The 7,767-nt window shown below is 33.5% G+C and overlaps 1 protein-coding gene across 1 annotated transcript in view; it reads right to left on the minus strand.

Annotated features, from left to right (window-relative positions):
* Positions 1–7,109, minus strand: part of LOC111616897 (DNA/RNA-binding protein KIN17-like) — a 33,258-nt gene extending 26,149 nt beyond the window's left edge. The window contains exon 1 of the mRNA XM_023358254.1: positions 6,825–7,109. The gene's annotated coding sequence lies outside the window, so the exon portion shown is untranslated. The remainder of the gene's footprint in view (positions 1–6,824) is intronic.
* Between the last annotated feature and the right edge of the window lie 658 nt (positions 7,110–7,767).

A 7,767-nucleotide genomic window follows, 5' to 3' on the forward strand; every position in this document is an offset into this window, starting at 1 on the left:
AGAATATAACAGAGAATAAACTGCCCAAATACCCTTAAACAAAGGAAAAGTACGTCCTTTATGAAGGCATAGAGCCTATACTACATGAAAATGAAAATTAATGAATACACTGTGTACAGTAATTTACCTGATAAGACAGACCTCAGAAAAATACATTGAGAGCTTTTATACTTTTATAAAGCTGTCTATAATGAAAATTAATTAACTAAGGATTTTTTCGCCCTGCCAAGGTGTGGACCAGTTATCCGGAGTGCTAAGTTATCGAGGGACGAGTTTTCGAGGTTCTACTGTATTAAAAATGAATTTTAAACCCCAATTTAAAGAATCGTAATCTAACAAAAAATGGGGCTCCATTGGACTTCCGATGGAGCCCCATTTTTTGTTACCCTAGGCCCCGAAAAACCTAGATCCGTCCTTGCGTACGTTGTCGCTAGACGTTATTTTATTCACACCAAATAACATTTCTGCCTATTGTTTAGTGTTACAGATAGGTCCAGTAATCCTATTATAACTTTCAGTTTGCTCAAAAATTTTGGCCAGGATTCGCCCCTGATCAAATAGCTGTCCCTCCAATGTGTTTATGCGAAGAGGAAATGAATAGAAGAGAAAGATGAGGAAATGATTGAAGCACCCTTAAGAAATATGATTCAAAATTCCAAACAGCTTCGAGAGATCAAGTCCAAGAAACGAAGCAAGAAGAGGAGGAGGAGGAAATCTTTATTGTACCCCATGTATTTAGGAGATCCTCTGAGTAATTCTTTCATACAAGCCAAAAAAGCATAAATACTTTTTCAATATTCCAATCGTGTTTTATAATTTACATAAAATTATCTTTTTATTTTAAAAATTCTTTAAAAACAATGAACCTAATTATATCTTCCATTATTCCAGTATTCTTTTTAAACCATAAAATTAATTACTTCCTGTGACGTATGTTATTTGTGTTGTTTTATAAACTTCTGTTAGTTTATTTGACATTTGTCACTCTATATTATCTTTTTTAGCGCTTCCTTAATTTTTGTTTGTGCTTTTAATTGCACATTAGTGAAAATCACATAGAAAACAGTCTTGATACATTACAAAAGAATAACAGAAGACATAACTACATACTGTAGTATATGCTTTTGATGCTGGGTCTTAAGTATCAAAAGCATTTATCGAGTACGATATTGGGTATCAGTACTTAAAATGTAATCACTTATTATGTAATTTTTATTGCTAGATAAATATGCGTAAAACTATTTATTGTGACTTAGTCACAATGCCGGGCTGCAATTTTTAATCATTTAATTTAAAACATATGCTCTCCACCTCAAATTAGTAGTGGCTTGCCCCCGTACATCATACTTTTTCCTTCAACAATAGAATCGTGCCGATCATCTATTAACTGCTTTCGGGGGAAAAGATTTGAATTGAAAAAACGTGACTTCAGGTTTACATCGGAAGTTGGTGTATAGTTAATTGGCGCCTGCCGTCCATAAGGTTTCCATATCTGGTCTCGAATTTCATCTATTGCCGTTCTCGAGATTAAGACAGACGGACGGACGGACGACACTGAAAATTTAGGGGAGAGATTTATTTATCAAAAAGCCAGAAATTCAAAGGGAAAGAATGGTCGCTTCTGCTTGGCTTAATCTCTTTATCCACTGTGTCGGTTTCCCCATTGTCTCGAACTTAATTTCCGAACGAGTCTTTCGGACTCTTACCGCGCTCGAACAGAGTTCGAGCACCAGTGGCTCGACCGTGTCTCTTGCCAATGGATTAGTTTGGTGTTCAGGGAACGAAGACCACTGGTGGACCGACAACGGATTTGATTCCCGATTGTGACCACCCGGACGTGACATTCGGCCTACCTTTCTTCCCAAACAGGCGTTACAAGGATTTAGTTTTCAGTTAGGTTACACTAAGTCAGATCTTTCGTTTCTCTCATAACACTGTTCGGGAAGAAAAACAACTGCAGTCTCATAAAGGTAATAATGTTGACCTTAGATAATAAATGAACTCGCTTTCTCACTGTCTTTGTGTTTTAGGAACATTTGGGAGGGAGAAGAATCTCCCTCGCCAATACAACATCACTGCACACGAAGATATACACCGTTTAACCTTTACTTGAATTCTCGCCCTCATGCACTTACATGTCAAACGCCTCATTCTCTGTAATTCAACAAAATGAAACAATCCAAACAAACACTGGCTTCCCACAAATCCAATCCCTGGGTCAATAGCTAGAGGAGTGCGGTAGGTGTGGTCCGCACCGGGCCCCTGGAAAGCAATAGGCCCATAGAGAAAGCACCACACAATAGGCCCAAAATCACAGGAAAAGAAAGAACCGAAAAATTTTTCATGGCAATCATTTGGCTGCTTGAGTTGCTGGGGTCCCTATTACACAGGAAAATATCAACTCAACTCTAAGTTATACACTATATAAACCACTACACAAAAATATTTTAGTCCATTTACAAGGGCCCACAAATCTGATTCCACACCAGGCCTGGAGAACCCTGGCTACGCCACTGTCCCGGGTTCAGGAAGTGAAAACGCATTCACGATACTTGCAATATGGCAGCTGGTGATATTTTAGTTTTGTTTTATTTATCAAGGGCATTAAGAGAGAGCTATTTTTAACCTTACTCATCCTTGTTTTCTCATGATCCTCAATGTGGGCTGCCCGACTGTATGAGACAGGACTTGAAACATCGGGTACAGATCGCCCTGGGTTCTTGAACAACCCGAATTCAATCTCAGAGCGGTAGACTGAAGTCTCAAACATCTGGCTATCACCTTGTTATACTAGGTCTTGACAGTATAACAAGTAGCAACACTTTCATATAAACAGTTTGTTATTGTACAGAACATTAGACACTTCACATAAATTGTTTTTAGTTGGTCTGCAATGTACCATATCTCTCACATAAATTCAGATATGTCGGGCCCCGTTCCTTGCAACCAGTCGTCCCATTGTGGGCCTGGCCGAAACCATAATGGGCTTGCTAATGAAGGCTCTCTTAGTGCCCACAGGGAAGAAAGAGTTTAAAAAAATAAACTACAGTTCTACCTATTCTTCTAAAAAGTAATTTGAGAACTGACAATTGTAATAATTTTATTTATGGTAAAGTTTTGGTATATAAACACAGATAATTTCAAAATTTATCAACATTAATTGTTTACAGTTTAAGAAATATAAATGTATACAATGTTGTACAAAAAAGGAAAACTTATTTTATTAAATATTGTTAACAGGAAAAGTATGATGTACAGTGGCAAGACTAAGAGCATTGTAACTATATCACAATAAATAACTGCTTGTTAACTTTCAAATTTCCTACTTATAGGAAGCCAATAGTGTTTGTGGATGCGAAATGTTGCACAAAATGCATTATTTTTTTATATTTTAACATAAACATGAAGGAAAACACACAACAGGAAAAAAAAACAAAAACAAATGCTTACAAATCAGTTTCAGTAAAGAGATTTGATTAAATCTTTTGATTTTAAAATTTGATACTGATTATAATTTCAACATAAACCATAATAATATATTTTTAATACTGATTAACATACTGTTAAATATGAAAAGTTCCAAATTTTAAATTAACTCTAGGATCAGTGAAACAATACATGCCTTGAGAAGCAGTAATGTTGTCTGCCACACACATAATCAAAGGAGTTCCTCCAAAAACGTGAGAATGATTCGCTATTAATTTTGATCAAGTTAATTTCATTAATGTTTTTTTAAATGTGGTAATAATATTTCATGTAGTACTGTACATTATAGGTCTGTATTTTAATAATATTGGATATTCTACTAGAGCAAATTATTAAAAGTTAGAAAGGTTGGAAACATTATTTTAGATTCATCTTTTGGGGTTTATTACTTCTAAAAGAATAAACATTAATGTTGTAAAAAACACTTTAGATAACATAGAATGTTTAACTTTAAATCAAAGTCTATAGTTACTTTGTGATATTAAAAGTTTCCCCCACATTTACTGTTTAGCAAATTCATAAATTCAACTATGGCGTGCACATAAAATAAGTTTGTTTATGTTTGATTTATAATAAGTCATCAATTCTTCTGTCCCGAAAGGAAAAACTTATTGAGTTGTGTGGTGTTATTCCTATACTATAAAAGATGTTGACATTGTTTAGGAAAATACCACCTTAGAAGATCAAGTTGTGTTTAATTGCACAAAGATTTCTTGGACCAAACTGTACCATTAATCTTAAAAATATAAAGGAAGGGTAGAAATTCAGGTTTTCATGTTTCTGTATGTGGTAAGTGCTATCCATACAATATGGACAGAGCTGAAATCTGTAAGTTTTACATTTTTCCTCTGAGATGATTCCTTTTTTCTTTTTCCTATAATCAGCTGATAAACTGAGTTCTTTCATCATGTACTGAAAGTTATAACTAAGTGGCCAAACCTTTCTAATAATTGTACATTTATGATTTAATACATTATACATAGTATAAATTAAGTATTAAAAAATATACAGTATAATAAAATTGAATTCAATTTTTAAATTTATTTTATTTTATTTTCAGAGAAGATGTGTTTAATTGTTTAGAAAAGTATGTAGTTTTAGAAAAATATTCCATACCTAACAAATTAAGAAAGATTGTTATCAATAATATAAAGAAGTGGAATTCGATTACGGAAGGAGAGGCAGTTTTGGTGGATTGTATTAGGTAACTTTTTTCACTTAATGTAAACAATTTAATATTTCTAAAACCAATAGTAAAAATAGTAAATTCCAGAGTTTATATATTTTAATGCAATCTAGCAATAGATAGGGCAGTTTTTCAGTTATTCACTTTCAGAATATTCAGAACAAGTTTTAGTTGTGCAAAATGATCAATTTATGAAAAAATCATAGGAAAATTTCATACTGGAATTAGTGTTATTAATTTAGCATTTAATTATTTTAGTTATAAAAATGTATAATGAGATTAAGAGAAAAGCACTTAATAACACTCTCAATCAGTGTTTTTCAATTGCTGGTCCGTGAAAAAATTTCACTGGTCTGCGGAAAAATATCTTATCTTACTGACACTGGCGCAGTTGACTACGAGTGACATTTAAATAGTAATCTACACTTATTGTATATACTTTGTTTCAAAAGTGGCTCTAGATAAGTTTATATAAGTGTAATAAATAAGCATAATTCATAGTCACATGTAATTTACTGGTTCAGGTAAAATTATCCATGATTTTACCAGTCTGTGATGAGAAAGAGGTTGAAAACACTGCTCTTGACAACAATTAAGACTCTTAAGTTACAATCAGATGAATGAAAGATAGTATATATCATTTGCAGCTGACCAGCACAGTCAGCTAATACACTTTTTTATACATATTAAATTCAAGTTTCTACTTAATTAACTAATGCATAAATCAATTTTCATAACATGAATAATCTCCATATTGCCTATCTTAACATTTCATCAGCAAATATAGAACTGATTTGTATTTATTTATAATAATATAAATTTTATCTGATTTTATTTAATATGATAAATCATTCATTTTCAAACAATATTCTTATTACACTGGTGATAACATATTAAAAATATATATATTTAACACTTATCAGATCAATGCATTAATGTTTTATTTATCAAACAGTATCAATTCTTTGCAAATAATATAATGAAAAACCAAAATATGAATGTTTTGAATAAATTTGTACATTCCTACTGACATATACAGACTTTTAAGCCTGAGAAAAGTCTCGAAAACAAGGAATTGATTTATAAGGTGACTACAAATTTCAAGTTTTTACAACAGACAAGTAAATAAGTGAAATAACACTCCTAACAATTGTTATGTGCTATTTACTATAACGTTAGCAGGCTGTCCATATATTTTCAGCTAAAACTTGTGTTTGGCAAATTTATTTGTAATAAAAAATTTTAGTATAAATGAACATTATATTTCTTGATGTTTTCCATAGCTGATAAGCTAACTGTACACTACTGATACAAATGAAAGAGCATAGCTAAAGACATACTATGGTGTTCTACTAATTCGTTACTTGTACTGTTGTACAGTACATTATGGTACTGTCATAGTACTATGCTGTGTAAAGTTTTTAATGGACTAGATTGTTTACTGGTACAAGGTCTTCTTAGCCATACTGGGCCAAGCATTTATAACAATCCAAATAATAGTCTATAAGATAAAATATAAGAAAGTATACCAGTATTTATTAGAGATGTTATTGATTTTGGAATGTCTGTTATACTGGTATATCAGATAAACTGATAAAGTTCTTAGCAAGCTATCAAACTTCTTAGTGGTTGCTTGGTGTATTAAGAGCCTGTTGCCCAATCTCTCAATAAATGATATAGTTTATATAATAAGAGGTTGTAATAGTTAATAATGCCACACCAGTTTTTTGACACTGTACTTTTATCATACACCATAATCATATTTCTATTCTAACCTACATAACCTTGGTAACTTGCTATAAGTTTGAGGGTTAAATTATATGGCAGGTATGTATTAATCTGTGACCGTAGGGTCGGTGTCTCGTTGACATCACGTCAGGAGACCTAAATCTGACACCACTGAGTCTCTGGGGGACTCGGCAATTGCGACGTTACGTCACGCGAGCGGTAGCAAGTGAGCGATTGGATTCGGAGTAGAGGTGAGGAGAGAGACGAGGAAGTAACTTAATCGGATTCCATGGTTGCTAACAATTAACAATTTTAATGAAACTAAAGGAAATACAAAGAGAGTCAATTTCGGTCATAGTTCCCCTATTCAAGAGAGGCCCGTCGAGAGAGAGAGTTTAAAAACAAATTGCGGGTTGATAAATACCTTGTCGATGGACTGTTCTTTCCACTAGTTCTGAATCCTCTCCGTTCACTGGTGTGGAGGCATGGAGAAGTGTAGAGGCTCAATCAGGCACAAATTTTTCTCTTCGGTTTAAACCTGGGTCACGATTTGAATCCTGGGTCACAGTTTTAATCCTGGAGGACGACTTTGTTGGGCAGACTTTTTGAAGACGACTCTCTCTTCTTGAGGGGTTTTTCTTGTAATTCCTCTTGGGTTTTTCCATTAGGTCAGATGGTTGTTGTTAAGGGTCTGGCGTCCAATATGGATTCTCCATCGAAAGTTCCTGGTGACACATCCCTGACTAACTGGATCCGACTCAACAAGGAACAAACTCAGTGGGAAATAATTTTTATGGCNACGTATTCTGTTGTCTTATGCTGTTAAACCCACAATCCTTTCTTGGTTTATATATAAAACGTTTATTTTTCGAGTACTTTCTTTGAAATACCCTTTGAATCAACGGACCCATTGGTGGCTGCGTGGATGAAACCAATAAACACTAGTAGTTAGTTGGTCGTGGGTTCGTTCCTCATCGACGTCCTGAGCACGAGTTGTCTAGGTTTTTCTCGTCTCGAATACTTGAATAGGAGTCAATTTTCCATAAAATTTTTCTAGGGAAGCACTCTTCCTGTTTGTTGCATTTCCTTCTCCCTTTAATTCTATATGAATAATTTTGTAAATGGATACTGTGCTGTAGGAATATATATAAAGTACAACTTCGAATTGATTCGTTCTGAAGGTGGTTCGGATAATCGAAAATTCAGATAAGTGGATTAACGTATAAAGAATGAAATTACACGGTAATAGCACAGTATTGTGATCAATGTGTGAGTAATTTATTTGAATCTGTCACAGCATATAGACATTATGTTATTTATTTATAAATGAAATTTAAAATAGAATATACGAGAACATTATTTGAAAG

Source organism: Centruroides sculpturatus, unplaced genomic scaffold (assembly GCF_000671375.1).
Source record: "Centruroides sculpturatus isolate CEXI.00-Female unplaced genomic scaffold, Cexi_2.0 scaffold1040, whole genome shotgun sequence".
Lineage (NCBI taxonomy): Eukaryota > Metazoa > Arthropoda > Arachnida > Scorpiones > Buthidae > Centruroides > Centruroides sculpturatus.